Source organism: Monodon monoceros, unplaced genomic scaffold, assembly GCF_005190385.1.
Source record: "Monodon monoceros isolate NGI ecotype Baffin Bay Population unplaced genomic scaffold, NGI_Narwhal_1 Super_Scaffold_7, whole genome shotgun sequence".
Lineage (NCBI taxonomy): Eukaryota > Metazoa > Chordata > Mammalia > Artiodactyla > Monodontidae > Monodon > Monodon monoceros.
In genome coordinates this window covers 53,177,189-53,204,862 of record NW_021703784.1, presented here as the reverse complement: position 1 = coordinate 53,204,862, position 27,674 = coordinate 53,177,189, and the positions used below count along the sequence as shown (strand labels likewise).

Genomic DNA, 27,674 nt, shown 5'->3' with positions numbered 1-27,674 from the left:
CCTAGAGAAGTTCCTTTAGCATTTGTTTTAAAGCTGGTTTGGTGGTGCTGAATTCTCTTAGCTTTTGGTTTTCTGTAAAGGTTTTAATTTCTGTGTCGAATCTGAATGAGATCCGTGCTGAGTAGAGTAATCTTGGTTGTAGGTTTTTCCCTTCCATCACTTTAAATATGTCATGCCACTCCCTTCTGGCTTGCAGATTTTCTGCTGAAAGATCCACTGTTAACCTTATAGGGATTCCCTTGTATGTTATTGTTTGCTTTTCCCTTGCTGCTGTTAATATTTTTTCTTTGCATTTTTGATATCTTGATTAATATGTGTCTTGGCGTGTTTCTCCTTGGATGTATCCTGTATGGGACTCTCTGTGCTTCCTGGACTTGATTGACTATTTGCTTTCCCATATTAGGGAAGTTTTCAACTATAATCTTTTCAAATATTTTCTCAGACCCTTTCTTTTTCTCTTCTTCTTCTGGGACTCCTATAATTCGAACATTGGTGTGTTTAATGTTGCCCCAGAAGTCTCTGAGACTGTCCTCAATTCTTTTCATTCTTTTTTCTTTATTCTGCTCTGCGGTAGTTATTTCCACTATCTTATCTTCCAGGTCAGTTATCCGTTCTTCTGCCTCAGATATTCTATTGATTCCTTCCAGCCAATTTTTAATTTCATTTATTGTGTTGTTCATCATTGTTTGTTTGCTCTTTAGTTCTTCTAGGTCCTTGTTAAACATTTCTTGTATTTTCTCCATTTATTTCCAAGATTTTGTATCATCTTTACTATCATTACTCTGAGTTCTTTTTCAGGTAGACTGCCTATTTCCTCTTCATTTGTTTGGTTTGGTGGGTTTTTGCCTTGCTCCTTCATCTGCTGTGTGTTTCTCTGTCTTCTCATTTTGCTTAACTTACTGTGTTTGGTTTTCCTTTTCACAGGCTGCAAGTTCATCGTTCCCGTTGTTTTTGTGTCTGCCCCCAGTGGGTGAGGTTTGTTCAGTGGCTTGTGTAGGCTTCTGTTGGAGGGGACTGATGCCTGTGTTCTGGTGTGTGGGGCTGGATATTGTCTTTCTGGTGGGCAGAGCCATGTCTGGTGGTGTGTTTTGGGGTGTCTGTGAACTTATTATGATTTTAGGCAGCCTCTCTGCTAATGGGTGGGGTGTGTTCCTGTCTTGCTAGTTGTTTGGCATGGGCTATCCAGCACTGGAGCTTGCTGACCATTGGGTGGAGCTGGGTCTTAGCGTTGAGACAGAGATCTCTGGGAGAGCTCTTGCCAATTGATATTACGTGGGGCTGGGAGGTCTCTGGTGGACCAGTGTCCTGAGCTCGGCTCTCCCACCTCAGAGGCTCAGGCCTGACACCAAGCTGGAGCACCAAAACCCTTTCAGCCATATAGCTCAGAAGAAAATTGAGAAAAAAGAAAGAAAAAAAAATTTTTTAATAATAAGCACAAAAATATATAATAATAAAAAAATAAGAAAGAGCAATGAAACCAATAAAGAAATCCACCAATGATAACAAGTGCTAAAAACTATACTAAGATAAACATAAAAATCAGAAACATGTCAGTTGCAGACAGCAAACCCCAAGTCTACAGTTGCTCCCAAAGTCCACCACCTCAATTTTGGGATGATTTGTTTTCTATTCAGGTATTCCACAGATTCAGGGTACATCAAGTTGATTGTGGGGATTTAATCCGCTGCTCCCGAGGCTGCTGGGAGAAATTTCCCTTTCTCTTCTATGTTCGCACAGCTCCTGGGGTTCAGCTTTGGTTTAGGCCCCACCTCTGTGTGTAGGTTGCCCTCAGGCATCTGTTCCCACCCAGACAGGACCGGGTTAAAGCAGTAGCTGATTAGGGGGCTCTTGCTCATTCAGGCCTGGGGGAGGGAGGGGTACGGAAGTTATAATTGGAATGCAGGGTGAGCCTGCAGCAGCACAGGCCAGCGTGGCATTGCAACAGCCTGAGGCGCACCGTGTGTTCTCCCAAGGAACTTGTCTCTGGATCACGGAACCCTGGCAGTGGCAGGCTGCACAGGCTCCCAGGGGGGTGTGGATAGTGACCTGTGTTTGCACACAGGATTCTTGGTGGCTGCAGCAGCAGCGTTAGCATTTCATGCCCATCTCTGTGGTCCAAGCCAATAGCCGCACTTGTGCCCATCTCTGGAGCTCGTTTAGGCGGTGCTCTGCCTTCTTTTGCAAAGTCTGAGGTCTTCTGCCAGCGTTCAGTAGGTGTTCTGTAGGAGTTGTTCCACATGTAGATGTATTTTTGACGTATTTGTGGAGAGGAAGGTGATCTCCACATCTTACTCCGCTGCTATATTGAAGGTCCCCCCTACTTTATTTTCTTGAAAATTGTCTTTGATATTATCATAGCAATTTATCAATTAAAGTAAATATAGTACAGAACTAATTCTAGAGGAAAAACAAACTGATGAATACCCAAATTACTGCTATTGACTTTCATATGCTTTGTCATGTGTCCAAATTTATGATGGAAAAGCATTGACAGGAAATTTGACTTCTATAGAAAATAACAACAAAGAAATCACCCTATGAACTTAAAATTTAGAATACAACAGAGGGAATTCCCTGGCAGTCCAGTGTTTAGGACTCCGTGTTTTCACTGCCAAGGGTGTGGGTTCAATCCCTGGCCGGGGAACTAAGATCCCGCAAGCCATGCAGTGCAGCCAAAAATAAAATAAAATGAAAGTAAAAATACAACAGAGAAAATGAGGGGTTTTGGTTAGAAAGCTTGAAAAAAAAGCGTAATTTAAAGCAGTATTCATTCCAGACACAGTACATGAAGAGACCATGACGTTCCTTCAGCTGTCCTAGGGATTTTCATGTGATGACCACAGCATGATGGGGAGGTCTGTAACCAGAGTCCAGCTCCACTGCTTACTGGTTATGTGTCCTTGGTCAACTTATTTAGGCTAAGTCTTAGCCTCTTCCTTTTTAAAATGGAGATGTAGATAACACACATCATGAGATGATGGTAAGACTTAAACGATATATGGCAAGTAAAGCAAGCACCTAACACCTTGCCTGGTAGGCAGTCAATGTTCAGTATGTGCTCATTCCCTTATCTCTCCATTCCCTTCCCAGAAATCCCCCATATAAACATGGATCTAACAAATAGAACTACCATATGACCCAGCAATCCCACTACTGGGCATATACCCTGAGAAAACCATAATTCAAAAAGAGTCATGTACCAAAATGTTCATTGCGGCTCTATTTACAATAGCCCGGAGATGGAAACAACCTAAGTGCCCATCATCAGATGAATGGAGAAAGAAGATGTGGCACATATATACAATGGAATATTACTCAGCCTTAAAAAGAAACGAAATTGAGTTATTTGTAATGAGATGGATAGACCTAGAGTCTGTCATACAGAGTGAAGTAAGTCAGAAAGAAAAAGACAAATACCGTATGCTAACACATATGTATGGAATTTAAGAAAAAAAAATGTCATGAAGAACCTAGGGGTAAGACAGGAATAAAGACATAGACCTACTAGAGAATGGACTTGAGGATATGGGGAGGCGGAAGGGTAAGCTGTGACAAAGAGAGAGAGTGGCATGGACATATATACACTACCAAACGTATATATGCGGGAAGCAGCCGCATAGCACAGGGGGATCAGCTCGGTGCTTTGTGACCGCCTGGAGGGGTGGGATAGGGAGGGTGGGAGGGAGGGAGACGCAAGAGGGAAGAGATATGGGAACATATGTATATGTATAACTGATTCACTTTGTTATAAAGCAGAAACTACCACACCATTGTAAAGAAATTATACTCCAATAATGGTGTAAAAAAAAAAATTAAAAAATATTAACAATGCAAAAAAAAAAAAGTGGATCTACCTTTGACTAAGTTAATCATCAGGTCATTAATACAGTAATACCATTTGCCACTTATTGTCTGCTTACTAGGAAGCTCAGTGCCTGGCACATGGTAGGCTCCCAGTAAAGACATGCTTAGTGGTTGGATAGTTGGATAAATGGATGGATGGAGGGATGGATGGCTTAATTTCCATCTTGAGATTCCTAGAGGAAGAGATACTGTGTTTGTTCTATATATTACTAAAGAATACAATTGGGACCAGAAAACACAGTGGCAGTCCCTATTAATTGTTTTTTTTTTTTGCGGCACGCGGGCCTCTCACTGCTGTGGCCTCTCCCGTTGCAGAGCACAGGCTCCAGACGCGCAGGCTCAGCGGCCATGGCTCATGGGCCCAGCCGCTCCGCGGCATGTGGGATCTTCCCGGACCGGGGCACGAACCCACGTCCCCTGCATCGGCAGGCGGACTCTCAACCACTGCGCCACCAGGGAAGCCCCCTATTAATTTTTTGAGCAGAAAAATTGGGCTTGGCTAAGCAACAATCTGGCTATTGGACAGGAGCCCTTGGGAAGAACAGAAGTGAAAAGGAGGCTTCTCTGAGCAAGACACATACTCTCCAGGTCTTTGGACTCTGCTGTAAAGAGTCACCCTCTTCATCCCTGTGTCTGAGAGGACAGCAGTCTGCCAGAGGTGTGTTGCTTCCTTCCTTCCTTCCCTGGTGTTCTGAGGGTCAACAATGCTTAGGTCATAAGGGAGGGGCTGATGGGCAGGATAGCCCAGAGCAGTGGGGCTCCCACTGATCCCACCAACATCCTTGAGTAATGAATCTTGTGTAGAAGGCCTGACTCAGCCACACCAGGCCTCTCACATGCCCAGGCCCAGATGCAGTGCATATGTTGTTTTCACTTAGTTGCCTTGTAGTGAAAGCTAGAAGGAGGCAGAGTTTCACAAAATCAAGAAAAGCATTCTAACAAAGCTATCCAAACATTGAAGAGGCTGCCTCAGAAACAGTGGGTTCCTCATCACCAGACCCTGGTCTGGAAGGAATGCTGCTATGGTTGTTGTTATGTTGGAGAGGGAATTCTAGCTTTAGGTTGATGACTGAGATGAGAAGAAGTCCTTCTAGCCTGAGATTTTGATTTCATTTGAGACACTCTATCAAAACTAGGCTTTCTACTGACACCTAGAGGCTTACTTATAAATATTATTACAAATCTGAGCCCGAGGAAAGCTCTATTCCTTCTTAGTTCAAATTTTCAACTCCATTTGGGCCTATAGGCTCTCCCCATCTCCAGATATTCCCAGGGGAGGAGTCTCAGAAAAAACTAAGTATTATGATCTTGCAATAGCACCATATCTTGACACAGCTACAGGACCAGGACAGAAACATAGTCAGAGGAAGGTCCTTGTCCTTCCCAGCCTCAAGGAGAAGGAAACAGGTCATATACATGACAAAATAAGTTACCACGTGAGGTGGACTCACCCAAACAGCTAATGTGGGTGATCAGTGCCATGAAAATTGAGTAAATAAAAAGATGGGGTGGAAGGGCTTTCAGGGAGGGTTTGAAACTAGAGCTGGTTCTAATGGAGAAATAACTCAGGAAGGTAAGGCAGGGTGGGAACAGATAGCAGTGAGTGTAGCTCAAGAGCCTGGGCTTTGGAGTCCAACTGAACTTTGTTAAATTCTTGCTTCTCCAGGACTTCCCTGGTGGTCCAGTGGTTACGACTTCGCCTTCTAATGTAGGGGGTGCAGGTTCGACCCCTGGTCGGGGAGCTAAGATCCCACATACCTCACAGCCAAAAAACCAAACATAAAACAGAAGCAATTATGTAACAAATTCCATAAAGACTTTAAAAATGGTCCACATCAAAAAATCTTAAAAAAAAAATTCTTGCTTCTCCTCATTAGCCAGTATTGCAACTAGTCTCTTAGAGTCTCTGACATCAGGTTCCTCCTCTAACAATGGGGATACTCATGCTTTCCCTGAAAGCTTGATGTATAGATTAGAGGTAACACATGTAATTTGGTTTGCTCAGTTTGGGCACATAATAAGCACTCCAATGGCAGCTTGTACTGCTGTGGATTTGACACAGGGATGGACCTGGTATGTTCAGGGAATATAACATGAGACAATTTGACTGGGACAGAGTGTTTGTGTAGAAGCATAAGAAGTGAGCCTGAGGCACGTTATGTGCTAGACAGAACCCAGGACTAGGAGTCAGGAGACCTCAGTTTGAGTTCTTGATCTCATTTCACCAGACAAGTCACTCTCACTTTCTCTGAGCCTCTCTTTCCCATCTGTAAAGTGAGATATTAGTCTAGAGAAGTATTTATCTCCCTAGTTACATATTAGAATCATCTAGAATGCTTATAAAAATTCCAATGACCATGCTGTACCCCAGACCAGCTAAGTCAGAACTTCTGGGGCTGGGACTCCAGACAGCAGACTTTAAAAAAAGGAAAAACAACAGCTTTATTGAAGTATAATTGATATACCAAAAAAAGTACATATTTAATGTATTCAATTTGATGAGTTTGGACATATGCACACACCATGATATCACCACCACAATAAAGGTAATAAACATGTCCATGACCTCCAAAAGTTTCCTTGTGTCCCATTATTTTGTGTGTGTGTGGTAAGAATGCTTAACATGAGATCTACCCTCTTAACATTTTTAAATGCGCAACACTGTGCTGTTAACTGTGGGTACTATGTTGCACAATAGGTCACTAGAATTTATTCATCTAGCATAACTGAAACTTTTACTCATTGAACAACTCCTAATTTTCCCCTTCTCCCAGCCCCTGGCAACCACCATTCTATTCACTGCTTCTATGAGTTTGACTATTCTAGATACCTCATATAAGGGGGAATCATACAGTATTTGTCCTTATAACGCTGGTTTATTTCACTTAGAATAATGTCCTCCAGGTTCATCCATGTTGTCATAAATGGTAGGCTTTCCATCTTTTTTAACGCTGAATAATACTCCATTCTATGTATACACCACATTTTCATTGTCCATTCACCTGTTGATGAACATTTGGGTTGTTTTCATATCTTAGCTACTGTGAATAATGCTTCAACGAATATGAGAGGGCTAACATCTCCTCAACATCTTGATTTTAATTCTTCTGGATACATACCCAGAAGTGGAATTGCTGGATAATATGGTAGTTTTATTTTTAATTTTTTGAGGAATCTCCAAACTATTTTCCATAGTAGCTGAATCATTTAAATTCCCAGCAACAGTGTACAAGGGTTTTGGTTTCTCCACATCCTCATGAACACTTATCTTTTGGGTTTTTGTTTTCTTTTTTTAAGTTTTTGGCCATACCATGTGGCATGTGGAATCTTAGTTCCCCAACCAGGGATCAAACCCACATCCCCTGCATTGGAAGTGCAGAGTCTCAACCACTGGACGGCCAGGGAAGTCCCGTAATCTTTTGTTTGGTTGGTTTTCAATAGCCATCTTAACAGGTGTGAGGTGGTATCTCATTGTGGTTTTGACTTGCATTTCCCTGATGGTTAGTGATGCTGAGCAGCTTTTCATATACCTGGTGGCCATATATATATCTTCTTTGGAGAAATATATTTTTTAAGTCTTGTCCCATTTTTCAATCAGGTTATTTGTTTTTCTGCTACCAAGTTGTAGGAGTTTCTTGTGCATTTGGGATATTAATCCCTTATCAGATAAATGGCTTGCAAATATTTTCACATTCCATAGATTGCCTTTTCACTCTTGATATTGTTCCCTTTACCTTAAAGAAGTTTTTAAATTTGATGCAGTCCCTACTTTCTCACCCCATGCACAAAAATAATTCAAAATGGATTAAAGACATAAATGTAAGACCTGAAACCATAAAACTTCTAGAAGAAAACATAGGAGGTATGCTCTGTGACATCAGTCTTAGTAATATCTTTTTGGATATGTCTCTTTAGGTAAGGGAAACAAAAAATAAACAAATGTGAATACGTCAAACTGAAAAGCTTTTGCGCAACAAAGGAAACTATAAACAAAACAAAAAGCAGCCTACTGAATGGGAGAAGATATTTGCAAATGATTTATCTGATAAGGGGTTAATATCCAAAATATGCAAACAACTCACACAACTCAATATCTAAAAAACAAACAACCTGCTTAAAAAATGGGCAGAGAACTTGAATAGGGATTTTTCCAAAGAAGACATAAGGATGGCCAACAGGCACATTAAAACATCACAAATCATCAGGGAATTGCAAATCAAAACCACACCTGTCAGAATGGCAATATCTGTTATCAAAAAGACAACAAATAATAAGTGTTGGTGAGGATGTGGAAAAAAGGGAACACTTGTGCACTGTTGATGGGAATGTAACTTGGTACAGCCTCTATGGGAAACATTATGGAGGTTCCTCAAAAAATTAAAAATAGAAGTACCATATAATCCAGCAATTCCACTTCTGGGTGTATATCTGAAGAAAATGAAAACACTAATCTGAAAAGATATATGCTCCCATATGTTCACTGCAGCATTATTTACAATAGCCAAGATATGGAAGCAAACCTAAGTGCCCATCAGTAGATGAACGGATAAAGATACAGTGGAATATTACTCAGCCATAAAAAAGAATGAAATCTTACCATCTGTGACAACATGGATGGACCTAGAGGCTAAGTGAAATAAGTCAGAGAAAGACAAATATTGGACTTCCCTTGTGGTGCAGTGGTTAAGAATCCGCCTGCCAATGCAGTGAACATGGGTTCAATCCCTGGTCCAGGAAGATCTGACATGACGCAGAGCAACTAAGCCCGTGTGCCACAACTACTAAGCCTGCCCTCTAGAGCCCGCAAGCCACAGCTACTGAGCCTGCATGCTGCAACTACTGAAGCCCGCGCGCCTAGAGCCCATGTTCCGCAATGAGAAGCGACCACAATGAGAAGCCCACGCACCACAACAAAGAGTAGCCCCCGCTCGCTGCAACTAGAGAAAGCCTACGTGCGGCAATGAAGACCCAATGCAGCCAAAAATAATTTTTAAAACAATTTTCAAAAAAGAAAGACAAATACTCTATGATTTCACTTATATGTGGAATCTAAAAAACAAAACAAATAAACAGAACAAAACAGAAACATACTAATAGATACAGAGGACAAACAGGTGGTTGCCAGAGAGGAGAGGGGAGGGAGAGGAGAGAAATAGGTGAGGGAGATTAAGAGGTACAGCTTCCAGTTACAAAATAAATTAGTCAGAGGTATGAAATGTAAAGCCTGGGGAATATAGTCAATAATTATGTAATATCTTTGAATGGTGACAGATCATAACTAGACTCCTTGGTGATTGTTTTAAAATGGAGAGAGGGAGTTCCCTGGTGGTGCAGTGGTTAAGAATCTGCCTGCCAATGCAGGGGACACGGTTTCAATCCCTGGTCCGTGAAGATCCCACATGTCACAGGGCAACTAAGCCTGTGCACCTCAACTACTGAGTCTGTGCTCTAGAGCCCGTGAGCCACAACTACTGAAGCCCGCATGCCCTAGAGCCCATGTGCTGCAACTACTGAAGCCCACGTGCCTAGAACCCCTGCTCCACAACAAGAGAAGCCACCGCAATAATAACGTCGTTCACTGCAACGAAGAGTAGCCCCCGCTCGCTGCAACTAAAGAAAGCCTGCACACAGCAACGAAGACCCAACGCAGGCAATAGGTAAGTAAGTAAATAAATAAATAAATTAATTAATTAAATTCATAGAAATATTGAATCACTATATTGTATGCCAGGAACTAACATAGTGTTATAGTTCAATTATACTTCAAAAGCAAACAAACTTATAGAAAAAGAGATCAGATTTGTGGTAACCAGAAGTGGGGGTTGGGGAGAGAGGACTTGGATGAAGGTAGTCAAAAGGACCAAACTTCCAGTTATAAGATAAATATGTACCAGGGATGTAATGTGCAACATGATAAATATAATTAACACTGCTGTATGTTATGTATGAAAGTTGTTAAGAGAGTAAATCCTAAGAGTTCTCATCACAAAGAAAACATATTTTTGTCTTTTTCTTTTATTTTGTATCTATATGAGATGATGGATGTTCACTAAACTCACTGTGGTAAACATTTCATGATGTATGTAAATCATATCATTATGCTGTACACCTTAAACTTATACAGTGATGTAAGTCCATTATATCTCAATAAAACAGGAAGAAAATAAAAAGAAATTGAAGACAACAAGCAAATGGAAAGATATACTGTGCTCACAGATTGGAAGAATTAATATTGTTAAAATTGCCATACTCCCCCAAACAATCCACAGATTCAATGCAATCCATATCAAAATACCAATAACATTTTTCACAGAACTAGAACAAATAGTTCTAAAATTTGTATGGAAACAAAAAAGACTATGAATAGCTAAAACAATCTTGAGAAAAAAGAACAAAGCTGGAGGTGTCACACGTCCTGATTTCAAACTATACTACAAAGCTACAGTAATCAAAACAGTATGGTACTGGCACAAAAACACCTAGATCAATGGAACAGAAGAGAGAGCCCAGAAGTAAACCCACACTTATATAGGCAATTGATCTACAACAAAGGAGGCAAGAATATACAATGGGGAAAAGACAGCCTCTTCAATAAATGGTATTCAGAAAACAGCTATCTGCAAAAGAATCAAATTGTGCTACTTTCTCACACCATATACGAAAATAAACTCAAAATGGATTAGAAACCGAAAATGTAAGAGCTGAAGCCATAAAACTCCTAGAAGAAAACAGGCAGCATGATCTTTGATATCGATCTTAGAAATATTTTTTTAGATATGTCTCCTCATGGAAGGGAAATAAGAGAAAAAATTAATAAATAGGACTACATTAAAATCTTTTCACAGCAAAGGAAACTATCAGTAAAACCAAAGGCAGACTACTGAATAGAAGAAGATATTTGCAAATGATACATCTGATAAGTGGTTAATATCCAAAATACACAAATAACTCATATAACTCAACATAAAAAAAAAACAAAAACCTGGGCTTCCCTGGTGGCGCAGTGGTTGAGAGTCTGCCTGCCGATGCAGGGGACACGGGTTCGTGCCCCGGCCCGTGAAGATCCCACATGCTGCAGAGCGGCTGGGCCCGTGAGCCATGGCTGCTGAGCCTGCGCGTCCGGAGCCCGTGCTCTGCAACAGGAGAGGCCACAACAGTGAGAGGCCCACGTAACAAAAAACAAAACAAAACAAAACAAAAAAAACCTGATTTTAAAAATGGGTAGAGGACCTGAACAGACATATTACCAAAGAAGACATACAAATGGCCAACAGGTAAAACGATACTCAACATCACAAATCATCAGGGAAATACAAATCAAAACCACAGTGAGGGACTTCCCTGGTGGTCCAGTGGTAAAGAATCCACCTTACAATGCAGGGGACACGGGTTCGATCCCTGGTCAGGGAACAAAGATCCCACATGCTGCAGGGCAACTAAGCCCAAGCGCCACAACTACTGAGCTTGCAAGCCTCAACTAGAGAGCCCGCCTGCTGCAAACTACAGAGCCCACGCACCCAGGAGCCTGTGCTCCACAACTAGAGAGAAGCCTGCGTGCTGCAAAGAAGAGCCTGCGCACCGCAGTGAAAAGATCCCTCATGCCTCAACAAAGATCCTAAGTGCTACAACTAAGACCCAATACAGCCAAAAATAATTAAAAAGAAAGAAAACACACACAATGAAATATCACCTCACACCTGTCAGAATGGCAATATCGGTTATCAAAGAGACAACAAATAAGTGTTAGTGAGGATGTGAAGAAAAGGGAACCCTGTGCACTGCTGGTGGGAATGTAAACTGGTGTACCCACTATGCAAAACAGTATGGAGGTTCCTCAAAAAATTGAAAATAGAGCTATGATAAAATCCAGCAATCCCATTTCTGGATATTTATCCAAAGAATATGAAAACACTAATTTGAAAAGATATATGTACTCGTATGTTCATTGCTGCACTATTTACAAAAGCCAAGTATGAAAGCAAACTGAGTGCCTGATGATGGATGGATGAATGAATAAAGAAGATGTGGAATATATATACAATGGGATACTACTCAGCCATTAAAAAGAGAAATCTTATCATATGGGACAACTTGGATGGATCTAGAGGGTATTATGCTAAGTGAAATAAGTCAGACAAAGACAAATACTGTATGATTTTATTTGTATGTGGAATCTAAAAACCAAAACAAATGAACAAACATAACAAAACAGAAACAGACTCATAGATACAAAGAAACAGGCAGTTGCCAGAGGGGAGGGAGGTGGGTAGATGTGTGAAAGACATGAAGGAGATTAAGAGGTACAAACTTCCAGTTACAAAAAGAATGAGTCACAGGGATGAAATGTACAGTGTGGGGAATATGATCAATAATTATGTGATATCTTTGTATGGTGAGAGATTGTAACTACACTTATTGTGGTGATCATTTTGTAATGTATAGAAATAGCAAATCACTACATGTGTGCCAGGAACTAACATAGCGGTGTAGGTCAATTACACTTCAAAAGCAAACAAACAAACTCTTAGAAAAAGAGATCAGATTTGTGGTTACCAGAGGTGGGGATGTGAGGAGGGGGAACTAGATGAAAGTGGTCAAAAGGTACAAGCTTCCAGTTATAGATAATTACTAGATATGTAATGTACAACACGATTAATATAACGAACACTGCTGTATATTATGTATGAAAGTTGTTAAGAGAGTAAATCCTAAGACTTGTTGTAACCAAGCAGGACCCTATGGAGCCTTGCTGGGGGCAGAGCCCTCCCCCATATCCTCTGCTTTAGCTCCTCTCCGAAGTACCTAGATAACAGTATCTGATGCATGTTTCCTGAGTTGTTTCCCAGATGTGAAAACCCCCCACCAAATGGAAGGTGTTAACTACTTGATGACCATGAGCACATAGTCCTCAGGCCTCAGGATTGATAATGTTAACCCCTGTGCCACCACCCTGTTACTTCACCATCACCCAATCAGAATTGTGCAGGAGCTGATCACATACTCTAGGACACCCTTCCCTCATCTTGCCCTTAAAAATGCTTTGCTGAAACCCTTCAGGGAGTTTGGGGGGGGGTTTGTTTGGTTTTGTTTTGTTTGCGGTTCGCGGGCCTCTCACTGCTGTGGCCTCTCCCCCTGCGGAGCACGGGCTCCAGACGCGCAGGCCCAGAGACCACGGCCCACGGGCCCAGCCGCTCCGCTGCACGTGGGATCCTCCCAGACCGGCACGAACCCGCGTCCCCCGCATCGGCAGGCGGACTCCCAACCACTGCGCCACCAGGGAAGCCCGAGTTTGGGGTTTTTTGAGCTCAAGCCACCTGTTCTCCTTGTATTGGCACCTTTACAATAAAGCTGCACTTTCCTTCACCACAACCCGGTGTCAACAGATTGGAGATTGGCTTTACTGCACATGGGTAGCAGACCCGAGTTTGGCTCGGTAGCATTCTCATCATAAGGGAAAAAAACTTTTTTTTCTTTTATTTTGTATTCCTATGAGATGATGGATACTCACTAAATTTATTGTGGCAATCATTTCATGATGTATGGAAGTCAAATCATTATGCTGTACCCCTTAAACTTATACAGTGCTATATGTCAATTATATCCCAATAAAACTAGAAGAAAAAATATTTTTAAAAATTATGTGCTATCATAGATAAATGTATTATAGCTATTAGATATGATTGTATTAGGGTAATGCTAGTTCTGCAATAGGTAGGTAGGTAGCTAGCTAGCTAGCTAGCTAGCTAGCTAGATATTATATAATGGCTACTATTTATTGAGTGGTAAGTGTCAGGCACTTTACCAAGAGCTTTTTATGTGCTATTTAATATTCACAATGAACTTAAGAGGTAGGGAATTTACCGATGAAGAAATTGCACAATACCATGTAGCTAAAGGTGGGAGATAGCATTTTAACACAGATCTCTCTGACGTCCCAGTGGAAACTTGACCACTACATTCTACCATGTCGCATAACCCCACACATCATTGGAAATGGTTTCTTTTATCCTGCTCACTTGGAGGCAAATGTCAAGATCCAAATGCCTATCGATGGATGTATTTCTGGGAACTTAGGAACTTTTAGACTATTTCTCGACAAGTATTTCTGGTTAAGATAGGTCAGTTTCTAAATATCATCTATAAGTGATATATTACTTTTTATTCAATATTTTTATACTGATACAGTTGGCCACAGGAGCAGGAGAGGCCCCCAAACCAACGAGTAAGACGCTGACACCTTGTGGCCTTTTTTATAAGGCCAGTTGTGCAGTCCAACACTGAGGATTGATTGCCCAGGACAAAATTCTAACCATGCCGGCCACTTTGCCATCCTTCTGTTGTCTTCCTACCTGTAACATCATTTTGTTTCTCCAAATATAATATTAGGAATGAATCAACAGAGCAACATAAGAAAATAATAAGAACTGAAGACAAAATAATAAAGTTATCCTCTCCTACTATTTACTAGTAGCATATCACCTTTATCAAGTTACTCAACTTTTCTGGGCTTGAAATTTTCTTATCTGCAAGATGGGGACAATAACACTCATCTTGTAGTACTGCTTTAAAACAAAATTAAAATATAAATGTAAAGATCCTGGCAAATTGTGGCCATGTGACAAATATTAGTTCCTTACTCCCTCCCCCTCTTTCCTAATCCTTCTTCCTTTCCTTGATTTCTAAGCTCTTCCCACTTAAGATATCCTAGTCTTCTGTTTTCTATCCACTTTCCTAAGTATTTTCTCCATTGTTCTTTCTGTTTCTGACTCCACCCTATCCCCACCCCCTCACACACACAGAACAGTGTCCATTAGTTAACCATCACTAGGGTAAGGTCCGGCTCGGTAAGCCTCTCTATATTATCCAGCTAATCATCCCAAAACATCCCCCACTGGATTTCACTGAGCAGTTTTCCCATTACTAACAGCATTTTATGATCCTGAGTCTGGTACCCTCAGATTCTGCTTGTCCCTTACCTCTGACTCTTTCAATCCAACCCTGGGAGACCTGACACACACACCTCAACTCCCTCCTGACCTCACTCAGGCCACGCTCCCTCTCTCATTACTCACTCTGCTCTGCTCACTGGCCTCCTTCCATTTGCTGCTCCATTTGGCTGAAAGGCTGTCCTGGATATTCACATGGTTTAATCCCCCACTTCTATAAATTCCTGCTCAAATATCACCTTATCAGAGACAACTTCCTTGACATTCTGTATAACTATATAAAATAGCACAAACACACAAAACCCCAGTTTCCATCCCCTTTACCCTACTTAGTTTTATAGTACCTCTTACCAACCATAATATGGGTGCTGCACTAGAGCAAAGGTAAATGAGTTGGTAGCTCCTTAAAGCGTTCTTCTGTGGGAGGCCAAGGTTCACTTTGTGGGGCATTGGGTCCTCAGTGTGGATTATTCCTGGAAACATTAATTATTACATATGTTAGCTGATGATAACACATGTAAGATAAAGCTATAGAAACTCACTTTTCATTCTTGCTGCTGCCACTCCTAAGCACTTAGTCTACCTTCCCCTCCATATATCTTGGAATGTCTGCTTCTTCAGACATTCCAAGATATGAATTTATCTTGGCATTTATCATTTAGGGTGGGAATTCTAAACCCAGAATTCATGAAAGGGCTTCAAAGGATCCATGAACAACTTGAAATTATTGCTAAGTTTTGGGGATGTATTTGTTTTCCGGGGCAAGACTGACAAGATTCAAGGGGTCTATGACTCCCTCAAAAAGAAAAAGATTAAAAATCATAGTCTTAGAAATGACAGCACAATATTCCCCTAACTTACTATGCATAATATTTAATCATTCTGTAGTATTATCCTCTCTTTCTCAATAGCCAAACACCAAGAGTAATGGGATAGTATCTACTCATTGCTAGCAGACTGGCTGGCACCTAACTGATTCTCAATAAATACTTATTGAATGAATGAAGACTCCATGGTGGTAAGAGCCTATTAATTAGTCATTCTGTCCATAATCTTCATTGAGCAAGACTTGTTCTGGGGTAGGGGGTGTCTTGATAGATCCAGTTAGATTATTCACCATCTACAGATAAGGGAAGAATTAATCCTACTGAAAAACACAAATCTCACTTTTAACAGGGAAGAGCCAGTCACAATGCACACTGTAAGAGAAGTTGATTGAAAATGAAATAGCTAGTTGAATCTCAGAAAGGGAACAGTGAATGGGAAGTTAGGTGGAGTGAAATTCAGAAAGAGGTAGTTCCCATAACCAGAATTCAAAGAGTTTATAATCCTGGCAAGAATCAGGCTTGTCCAGTTAAATCCAATACTAGAAATTTAGGCATATGTTCAAACCACCCGTCCCATCATTAGAGACAAAAGGAAGTTGAAAAACCAGTTGGTTGAGGTTTATATTTCTAATAGATTAAGTATAATAAAAGGGATTTCTGGTATCTGTGTATTATGTTAGTTTTTAAGCTTTATATAAAAAGATACACTCTTTGACTCAGGTCATTAAGTTGCATTTACTGTGTGTGTGTGTATTTTATAGATTTTTATATTTTGCATTTTATATTGAACAGATTTTAAAGAGATTTATAGATAGCAATAAGTACCCTTATTTTGTAGACCCCCTGTTTTTCAGGCAACAGCATCCTTCACAGTAAATAAAGGGCTGCAACAACAGCTACAAAACAGTGGTTCTTTGGCTCTGCTTCCATTCATTCTGCAGGAAAGCCAAACTTCCTTATTTTCTCTCAAATTGTTCTGTGAAGCCCCAAGGTCACCTGCAGAGCTCCTGTCTTCACCATTTTTTTTCCAACTTGCTCTAGCTCTTGCTCTCTGCAGAAACTCCACTGTTTCTATTGAGGCTCAAAGGGCCGATGGACCTCTGGTACCTGCCCACATGTGCCTGCCCCAAGGCTATTAAGGTCCTACTTGAGGCCTTTTCTTTCTAAACTGTTGCTGAGGACTTCACCTTCTCTTAACATTGCCAAAACCACCAGCGCAAACTCCAAGCTCTGCTGAAACTTCCTGGTGTTCCAATACCACTTAAAAAAATTAAGAGCAACTTCTATTTTGTGTGTATGATATATTATTTATTATTTTTAATAAACTTTTTACTTAAAACACAGACTTTAAAAAACAAAAAAAGTTACAGAAAAATTACAAATACAGTACAGAGAGTTCCTGTATACCCTATACCCAATTTTCTCTATTATTAACATCTTACATTAATATGGAACATTTGTCATAATTAATGAACCAATATTAATGTTATTATTAGCTAAATCCATATTTTACTCATATTTCATTAATTTTTACCTGATGTCCTTTAGCTGTCCCAGGATCCCTTCCAAAATACATTACATTTAGTCATCATATCTCCTTAGGCTCCTCTTGGCTATGACAGTTTCTCAGACTCCCCTTCTTTTTTACGACCTTGACAGTTTTGAGGAACACTGGTCAAGTATTTTGCAGAATATCCCTCAACTGGAATTTGTCTTATGTTTTTCTCATGATTAGATTGGGGTTATATGTTTTGGGAAGGAAGCCACAGAAGTAAAGTGCCATTCTCATTACCTCGTATCAACAGTACATACTATCAATATGACATCACTGTTGAGGTTAACCTTGATCATCTGGCTGAGGTAGTGTTTGTCAGGTTTCTCCACTGCAAAGTTACTCTTTTCAGTCTTCCCCTCTCCCTCTCTTCCAAACTAGTCTCTTTGAAAGGAAGTCAATATGCACAACCCACACTTAACCAGTGAGGAGCTATGCCCAGGCTCCTTGAAGGCAGAGTATCTACATAAATTATTTGGAATTCTTCTACACTGGAGATTTTTATATTCCCTCCCATTTATTTATTTATTCAATTATTTATGTATAACAGTATGGCTTTGTGGATAATTAATGTATACTTTGGGTATAATCCAATACTACTTTATTGTATTGCTTAAATGGTCACTTTGGTCAGCTCTTTCAGTTGGCTACCATGTCCCTTTGACATAGCTCCATCTTTTTTTTTAGAACTTTTACTTTCTGGCACTAAAAGATGTTCTGGCATTACAGATGCTCCTGTATATTCCCTGCCCCAGTCCTTGAATCTGCCATTTCTCCAAGGAGCCCTGGTTCCTTTTATGGGAGAATGGTATTAGAAACCAAGATCTGGCCAGTAGGTGCACTCATTGCTATTGGGGTATTCTTCCTTCTAGGCCCTCCCAGCAGACAACGTAAGGAAATGTATGTGTATGCTAACCCATATATATACACACATAACTATAAATATTTCTGTATGTAACATCTGTATCTATATTAAGCTACACGAGTTCATACTGATATCTCCAACTGTAATTCATTACCATATGGAGCTTTCTAGCCTCTTCCCCTTGATTATCTGTAAACTCCCACTCCAACAGTGAGAAACCTGGCTCCCACAATCTGCCATCCATTTACTTAATTATTCAGTTCCAGTATATATATATACTGAATTCAGATTTGTTAACTTATACCCCATGGGCACATAACTTTTTCAACTGGAGTACAGTGCTGATGTACAGTTCCCTTGGCATTTAATTTTAGACTCCACTCATTTCCAAAGTTACTTGGGTCAGTACCTTTTCTCCCACCCCTGTCAGTGAGACTGTTTCATAGATTGATTGAATGATTTATTTTAAATAAATTTATTTATTTTTGGCTGCATTGGGTCTTTGTTGCTGTGTGCGAGCTTTCTCTAGTTGTGGCGAGCGGGGGCTACTCTTCGTTGTGGTGCGTAAGCTTCTTATTGCAGTGGCTTCTCTTGCTGCGGAGCATGGGCTCTAGGCACACGGGCTTCACTTGTTGTGGTGTATGGGCTCAGCAGTTGTGGCTCATGAGCTCTAGAGCTCAGGCTCAGTAGTTGTGGCACATGGGCTTAGCTGCTCTGCAGCTTGTGGGATCTTCCTGGACCAAGGCTCAAACCCATGTCCCCTGCATTGGCAGGCGGATTCTTAACCACTGCGCCACTAGGGAAGTCTCATGTTTCATAGATTTATAATATAGTTAGATTATTTTGTCCCATCCTTTATTCCATCTTGGGATCCTCCAATCTCCTAAATTATTTAAAAATTTTGCATATATTAAGGTTCTATGGGTATATGCATGGTATCATATATCCATCATTACGGTATTATACAAAATGGTTTCACCACTGTAAAATATCCTCTGTGCTTTACCTATTCAGTCCTCCTCCCCAATGAATCCCTACTGATCTCTGCTAATGTATTTTATGGCTCTATAGTTTTGCCTTATCTAGAATGTTCTATTAATAGAATCATATAGTTTGTAGTCTTTCGGACCTGATTCTTTCATTTAGCAATATACATTCAAGATTCATCCATGTTTTTGCTTAGCTTGATAGCTTATTTCTTTAAAAAATTTTTTTTTGTTTTAATTGTAGTAAAATACACATACATAAAATTTACCATCTTAACTATTTTTAAGTACACTTAGTGGTATTAAATATATTCATATCGTTGTGCAATTCATCATCCATCTCCAGAACTCTTATTATCTTGCAAAACTAAAACTCTATGCCCATTAAATAATAACTCCCCATTCCTCCTTCCCCAGTCCCTGGCAACCACCATTCTGCTTTCTGTCTCTATGAATTTGACTACTCTAGGTCCCTCATATAAGTAGAATCTTACAGTATTTGTCTTTTTGTGACTAACGTATTCCACTTAACATAACGTCCTCAAGGTTCATCCAACTTGTAGTATATGTCAGAAGTCCCTCCCTTTTTAAGGCTGAATAATATTCCATTGTATGTTTATACCACATTTTGCTTATCCATTCATCTGTCAATGGACATTTGACAGATGACACAAAAGTGTCAATGGACACTTCTTCTCAGTGAATAGTATTCCACTGAATGGGTGTTTCCCATTAGTTTGAATTTTTTTTTCAATTGCAGCCCTTTTACCTTATGACAGAAGCATGAATCCATGGAGGCTGAGCTGGAGGCTGATCTAAATGACAGAGACCATGATGCTTTCACCATTTCTTCTCCTTTCTGACAGTGGCTCACATCCTTGAACCAGGCTTGGGGACTCAGCTCTCTCTTAGCATGGCTTCTTTCCTAAGATACTATAGGAGCTATATATAAATAGAGTCCTGAAGTCCTGCTCCACCAGTCCTCCAGCAATGCTTAAATCCTAAGGAGATATAGCATAGGCTCCAGCTGGGACCCCTGATGGAGAAAATGGAAGCACAAAGCAGTAGTCATTCCTTAGTGGCTGTTATAGACCAAATTGTGTTCCCTCCCCACAAATTCATATGTTGAAGCCCTAACCCACAGTGTGACTATATTTGGAGATAGGACCTTTACGGAGGTAGTGAAGGTTAAATGAGGTCAAAAGGCTGGACCTCTAATCTGATAGGACTGCTGTCCTTTTAGGAAGAGCAGAAGACACCAAAGATCTCTCTCTTTCTGTGAGAACACAGAGGAAAGCCACGTGAGGACAGAGTGAGAAGGCCACCATCTACAAGCCAGGAAGAGAGATCTCACCAGAAACTAAGTCTGGCACCACAGTCTTGGACTTTCAGTTTCCAGGATTGTAAGAAAATAGACATCAGTTGTTTACACTACCCTGTCTATGGTATTTTGTAATGTCAGTCTTAGCGGATTTATACAGTGGCAGAACTGCACCTAGTACTCAACCTGATTCCAATTTCAGAGTTCTTTCCATTCAGAAACATTGTGGGGTTTTTTTCTTTTCTTTTTTGATTTCTATCATTTATTTATTTTTTTAAAAAAGGCATGTATGCAGAACCAGTGTTTCTCAGACAGATTGCAGTGACTGTGCTTGTGCTATCTCCTAATCCCTTTCATATCCTCTAGGATGATCAGAGAATCAGTCCATAGGTGTCCTCAGACTATAGATGTCAGTTCCCAACATTGAAGATAGGTTGTACAACATCAACATTAACAAGCCCTGATCTTCTGCTGCCATGATGGACTGAGATGAAAAGATTTCCCTGCTCCCAGTCTCTATTTTACTGAAAATAGGGAAGCTAATTTTATTTTTTAAATCTGAGGCTGTCTCATTTTTTCCTCAGATATCTGTTTTATTTTCACTGAAATTCACAAAAACAAAGTTCTAAAATAATTCCACACCAACAACAAAATTCGTATTTATTAATTATTGGAGATTGTCATATTGAATTCTAAGAAGTTACAGAAACATTGCTTTTCTTTTCTTCTATTAGAGAAATATGAAAACAGAGATACTCACCTCTCCCACCCCCATGATACCAGATCACAGGACCTGAGCACTTCAGCTGTTTATAAGTTATCAATACTTTTTTTGTTCAAATAAATGTAAAGTTTGATGAACCTTCCCTCCACACAATGGGAAAAGAGCAACTTTACAGTATAGAAACCTGGCAGACAATACCTTCATCAGGAGCTCAAAAGTAATTAACATCAGTAATAGGACAAACTGAAATCATGTCATCTGATAGGATACAATGTGAAGAACATCCTATCATTTCTGTGGTATTCCTGTCAAAGATACAGAACCTGAAACTAACATCTAGGCAACATCAGACAAACCCAAATTCAGAGAGGTGCTACAAAATAACTGACCTGTAATCCTCAAAACTGTCAAGGTCTGCAAGTCAAGGAGGGACTGAGGAACTTTTCCAGACTGAAGGAGATTAATGAGACATAATGAGTAAATGCAATGCATGATTCTGAACTGAATCCTTTTACTATAAAGGACAGTGCTGGGACTATTGGCCAAACTTGAATGGAGTCTGAGGGATAGATGGTAGAAACGTAAACAATGTTAATTTTCTGATTTAGTTGATCTTATTGCGGTTACATAGGAGTATGTTGTTTGAGGAAATAAACATTAAAATATTTAGGTTAATGGGACATCATAATAATATCAGCAACTTGCTTTCAAATGGTTCAGGAAAAAACAGTTCTTTGTATATACTTGCAACTTTTCTGTAAGCTTGATATAGTTACAAAATAGTTTTTTTAATGTAATGACTCAGATCTCTTCCCTAACGTTCAGAGTTTTAAAGTTTCTGTCCCTGATAACATCAAGCCGAAGGAATTGCCTTTACAATCTCTTAAACATCCCATCTCCCTCTCTGTTTACAGATGCCACTGTAACGCAATTCTAAATTTTGGTGAGGTTTTCTTCCACCTTCATTTCTCTTTATCTTATGTGAGGCCTCAGTGCAAAATTCATCATTATATAACTTTCATCTGCTTGAACTCCATTTTTATATATTAGCCTTTATTAAGCACTAACTATGTGCTGGCCATGTACTAAGTACTTTTTAGTACTTAACCAGTATAGCATTATCTCATTTAACCTTGATGTCTTGCTACTTCCCTCTTCACACCCCAGCCTAGAGTACCCTGACCACCCTGGGCTTTCTCTCTGGGATTTTACAAACTGCACTGGCTCTGTCTCTCTTTCCTTTCTCTTGACCTTTTAGGTCCTACTTATCCTAAAGGGATCAGCTAGAATGACTCTTTTTCCAAGGAGCCTTCCCTTAAGTCTGAGTAGGAGGCCCTTCCCTGTGCTCCTACAGAGTAATGTCCTCTTTTAACCACAGTAGTTTTACGCTATATTTTAGTTTTTCTTCTCTCTTTTGTTCCCTCTTGTAAGGTAGGTAAAATCAAGGACTACATCTTCACTGTTATTTCACCAAAGCTAACAGGGTATGTTACACTGAGTAGGTCCTCAAAAAAAAACATTTATTGAGTGAATAACTGTAAGCAAGGGAGGCTAGATGACTGGTCTCTATTGAGGGTCACCTTGATGAATCCACCATAGTCTAGGGTTATTTCTCAGTGTTGCAGGTCTGAAAACACAAGTGGATCAGTATCCAGAGTTGAGCTCTCTCTTCTCCTAAAGTTAAACTTTATCACACTAACAAAATCCAATAAAGGCCTAAAGGAATCAATGAAAAGGGGCTCTCACTGACCTAACATAGAAATAATAAATAGCATATCAGAAATAATAATGATTAAATGTATTGAAACATATCAAATATATAAAAATCCATGAGTTCATCATGGTAACAAGGTAATTAGTCATAATTAAAGGCTGCTGGGGCACTAACTCATTCTGAATATTAATAAAGGATATCGATTAAATCCTGGATTTCCTTTACAAACTGAATTTTAGAGTGACCAAATTGTTACTAAGGGAAAATTCTTCTTTATAGAAGAAATTCAGCTGATAAAGGAAAAGGAATGAGGGATTCAGAAAATCACCAATTTTCAACCCCTAATAAGTTAATAGAGCTATGAAAATAATGGATACTAAAAAGTGGAAGACTGATGGTATATATATATATAATTTTTTTCTTTTCTTTTTTTTTTTTTTGCGGTACGCGGACCTCTCACTGTTGTGGCCTCTCCCATTGCGGAGCACAGGCTCCGGACGTGCAGGCGCAGCGGCCATGGCTCACGGGCCCCGCCGCTCCGCAGCATATGGGATCTTCCCGGACCGGGGCACGAACCCGCGTCTCCTGCATCGGCAGGCGGACTCTCAACCACCGTGCCACCAAGGAAGCCCTTATGGTATATTTATAAACCACTTGATCAATCTTAGTATTACCAAAAGTAGAACTATACATTATATGCCTTAAGTACACAGTGACACTTATGAAGTATTTTGCCTTAAAAAAAATAGAAAAGAAAGAAACTGAACTTAATTAAACATTTAAATGTAGCTACCAGTTTGAAGGAAATGCAAGGGATAGAGGAAAAAGTTAAATGACACCATGTAGAAGCAGTCAGCCAAATCCAGAATGTGGGACATTTTACAGAACAAATGACTTGGTTTCTCCAATAAATCAACAACATAGACTAAAGAAAACTAAGAGGTGCAATAATTTTTAAAGAATGGGTTTTGTTTGGATCTTAAACCAAAAGACATGTTTTTAGTCAATTGGAGAAATGTGAATTTGGACTGGGTATTAAATGATATTTAGAAAGTATCGTTAATTTGTTACATGTGACAGTAACATAGTGTTTACATTTTTAAAAAAATATCTTTATCAATTAGGGATGCAGCCTAAAGTATTTATGTGTAAAATGACATTTCAGTCAGGTTTCTAGCAGAAAACAGTAGCAATCAAATCAGGTAATTTAAAGAGAATTTAATAAAAAGGATCCTTTTCAAAGATGCAGGAAGACTGTAGGGAAACTAGAAGGGATATCCCAGTACCCCTGGACTAGTAATAACAACTGTTAACACCCCTAGGCCTAGGGGTGAGGAAAGGGTGTGGTTATCAGAACCCAGAGACAGAGAAGTCTTGTGACAAGAAGTTGTGACATTTGGTTGAAGGATACACCTGGCTGCCACAAACCCTCAGAAAGGGAGCCAGAAGAATAGTACCTCAAGGTATTAAGCTCCTGGTGATACTATCCATTAGCAGAACCCAACTAGATGCTATTGGGTAAGGAAGTCCTTATGCTATTGGGTAATGCAGTCCTTATCTGCATTCTATACAGATAAGCCTCAAGGGAATCAGAGCAAGGATGAGAGGCAGAGAAAGAGTGGACTGGGAGGGGGACACAAGAGATATCTAGGAAAAATGACAAGATGTACAGAATTTGCTTTAAAATACTCCAGCCTCCTCCCCACCAAAACTGAATAAATGAAACAAAATTGGCAAAGTATCGATAATCATTGAATAGTATATATAGTGAAAACTATATAGGAATTCACTATATATTCCCTCTGCTTTTGTATGTTAGAAAATTCTCATAATTAGAAGTTAAAAAAATGATTTAGTCCCTTAAGCATGAACTGAAATATCATTTAATTATTTAACGTAAATCATATTCTTTCCTGATAGTTGAAATTCTTGTATCTTCTCTCCAAGGCTTCTTTTTCGTGGTATTAAGAAGCATGGGCCAATGTTCATTGCAGCACTATTCACAATAGCCAGGTCATGGAAGCAACCTAAATGCCCATCGACAGATGAATGGATAAAGAAGATGTGGTACATATATACAATGGAATATTACTCAGCCATAAAAAGAAACGAAATTGGGTCATTTGTAGAGACATGGATGGACCTAGAAACTGTCATACAGAGTGATGTAAGTCAGAAAGAGAAAAACAAATACCATATAGTAACGTATATATGTGGAAATCTAGAAAAAATGGTACAGATGAACCGGTTTGCAAGGCAGAAATAGAGACACAGATGTAGAGAACAAACGTATGGACACCAAGGGGGAAGTGGTGGGGTGGTGGTGGTGGTGTGATGAATTGGGAGATTGGGATTGACATGTCTACACTAATATGTATAAAATAGATAACTAATAAGAACCTGCTGTATAAAAAAATTAAATAAAATTCAGAAAAAAAGAAGCATGGGAAGTCAAATTAGTACATAACATGAAATCAGAGCAAAAGGAAAAAGACAATCTAGAGGGCTTTTTCAAACAAGCCAACTTCTGTAAAAATCTGATCTTATCCATTTTATGTTGATTCAATTAGTCCAAATTTAAAGCATTGGTGATGCCTTAAAATAATTTTAATTTATCTGCACTCTTCTTCTTCCACCATATTAAATGATATCTTCTCTATTTTTTTTTTTTTTTTTTGCGGTACGTGGGCCTCTCACTGTTGTGGCCTCTTCCGTTGCGGAGCACAGGCTCCGGACGCGCAGGCTCAGCGGCCATGGCTCACGGGCCCAGCTGCTCCGCAGCATGTGGGATCTTCCCAGACCGGGGCACGAACCCGTGTCCCCTGCATCGGCAGGCGGACTCTCAACCACTGCGCCACCAGGGAAGCCCTCTTCTCTATTTTTTTTTAAATCCTCTCTTGACCCATGTAAAGCAAGGCTAATAATATCCAATGTTTGGCACAAAGTAGTGCTCAATAAATATCACATATTATTATAAGATTGTGTTATTGAGGCAGACTGTGTCTTATTAATGCCTGTGGCTCAACAAATATTTTTTTTAACTGAAATTAGAATTAACAGGAAGATAGGGAATTCCTTGGCAGTCCAGTGGTTAGGACATGGTGCTTTCACTGATGGGCCCAGATTCAATCCTTGGTTGGGGAACTAAGATCCCAAGCAAGCAGCATGGCACAGCCAAAAAGATAAGGAAGGAAGGGAGGGAGGGAGGGAGGGAGGGAGGGAGGAAAGAAATAAAGGAAGGAAGGAAACATATTACTGAGATAGAAGCAAAAAGTTCTCACAAAAATTTAACTGATATGTGACAGAGCACTAGATAAGTATCTTCCATTTTAGGATCCACTGATTGCTATGGACCTCTTTAAAGTTATAGTTTGGGTTTCCTCTCCACATAGGAAGCAGTGTATATAATAATAAGACATAACTGTTTCATATTATATTTAAATAATTCATGGCAAAGATTATAGAGACAGTCGCATTATAAATTTAGGACTTCATTTCTAAGAATCACCACTCAAAATAGCTGATAATTTGTGATGGTTACACAACTCTGTGAATATAATAAAACCACTAAATTGTACACTTTAAAAGGGTGAATTTTATGGTATGTGAATTACATCTCAATAAACATTTGTAATAACTCTTTACAAAGCACTTCATCTGTATTCTCATTCGATCTTCACAACAAAACCCTAAATTAGTTATTTACCATAATATTATGATGAGGAAACTGAAGCTCAGAGAAGTTTAATGATTTAACAATTTCCTCAAGATCTCACAGTAAGCATAGCGTAAGATGCAAACCCTCATTTTCAAATGCTAAATCCAGTGCTTTCACCAAACCTAGTATTATGTACTTCCTGCCTCACAGAAACAGGATATCTCTGAAATGCACAGAAGCAAAGTGGTTAAAATGGGGCCAACATTGCTGAGGAAGCCAGACTCTTCTAATCTTCCAACCTATGGAAGAGTCATTCTTCCTCATGAAGACACTGGTCTTAGAACAGGAATTTTGAGATCTGGGTTTGCAAGATGCAGCTCTGTCACCCATACCAACAAACATTTATGTTGAAGGAAATGGGGTGGATTAATTAGTGATTTCTTGTTTCTGAAAACAGAGATTCATGTGATGTGAAATAATCACAAGTAATTAATTGGGTTTATTTTGGCCTTGTTCTTTAATTGAAAGAATTACCAAAATCCTTTTAATGACAATGTATATTATAATGTTATTAAAATTTCTAATCGAAGTCCAAAAGGCTAGTTTTCTACATGGCTTGTGCTAGTAAAAGTGAATTATCACCAGAGCAGTAAACAAAATATATTCACATTAACGAAAACTCACGTGACTTCCAGTAAAGGGGAGCGACAAAAGCGTTACACTCACAGGATTGATTTAAAAGCAACCTCTTTCAACAGCGGTGAGCAAACAATAGTTTTAATTTACTCAATTCTTTCCTGGTCAGGCACCAACACAGGAAAGAGGAAAGGACTTCATCTTTCTACATAGTTTGTGTGTTTTCTGAAAAAATTTATATTTTTTAATTCAGAGAATACCTACTGGCACCACAGAAAACTTGGTTGTTACGAAGAGAACTTTCATTAGTTATTAGACGGCTTCCCTGGTGGCGCAGTGGTTGAGAGTCCGCCTGCCAATGCAGGGAACACGGGTTCGTGCCCCGAAAGATCCCACATGCCGCGGAGCGGTTGGGCACATGAGCCATGGCCGCTGAGCCTGCGCGTCCGGAGCCTGTGCTCCGCAACGGGAGAGGCCACAACAGTGAGAAGCCCGCGTAACCGCAAAAAAAAAAAAAAAAAGCTCTTCCATTAGTTATTAGAGGACAAATTGAGACTGGGAAGGAAAGCTGAGGAGAATCA

The 27,674-nt window shown here is 39.7% G+C and overlaps 1 long non-coding RNA gene across 1 annotated transcript in view; it reads right to left on the bottom strand.

The window, feature by feature from the left end:
- The window catches only part of LOC114886869, a 77,374-nt gene extending 56,423 nt beyond the window's left edge, over nucleotides 1-20,951 (bottom strand). Inside the window, exons 1-2 of the long non-coding RNA XR_003791442.1 lie at nucleotides 19,810-20,951; nucleotides 15,166-15,283 (exon numbers count right to left, since the gene is read on the bottom strand). This is a non-coding gene — a long non-coding RNA (uncharacterized LOC114886869). The remainder of the gene's footprint in view (nucleotides 1-15,165; nucleotides 15,284-19,809) is intronic.
- Nucleotides 20,952-27,674: the final 6,723 nt, after the last annotated feature.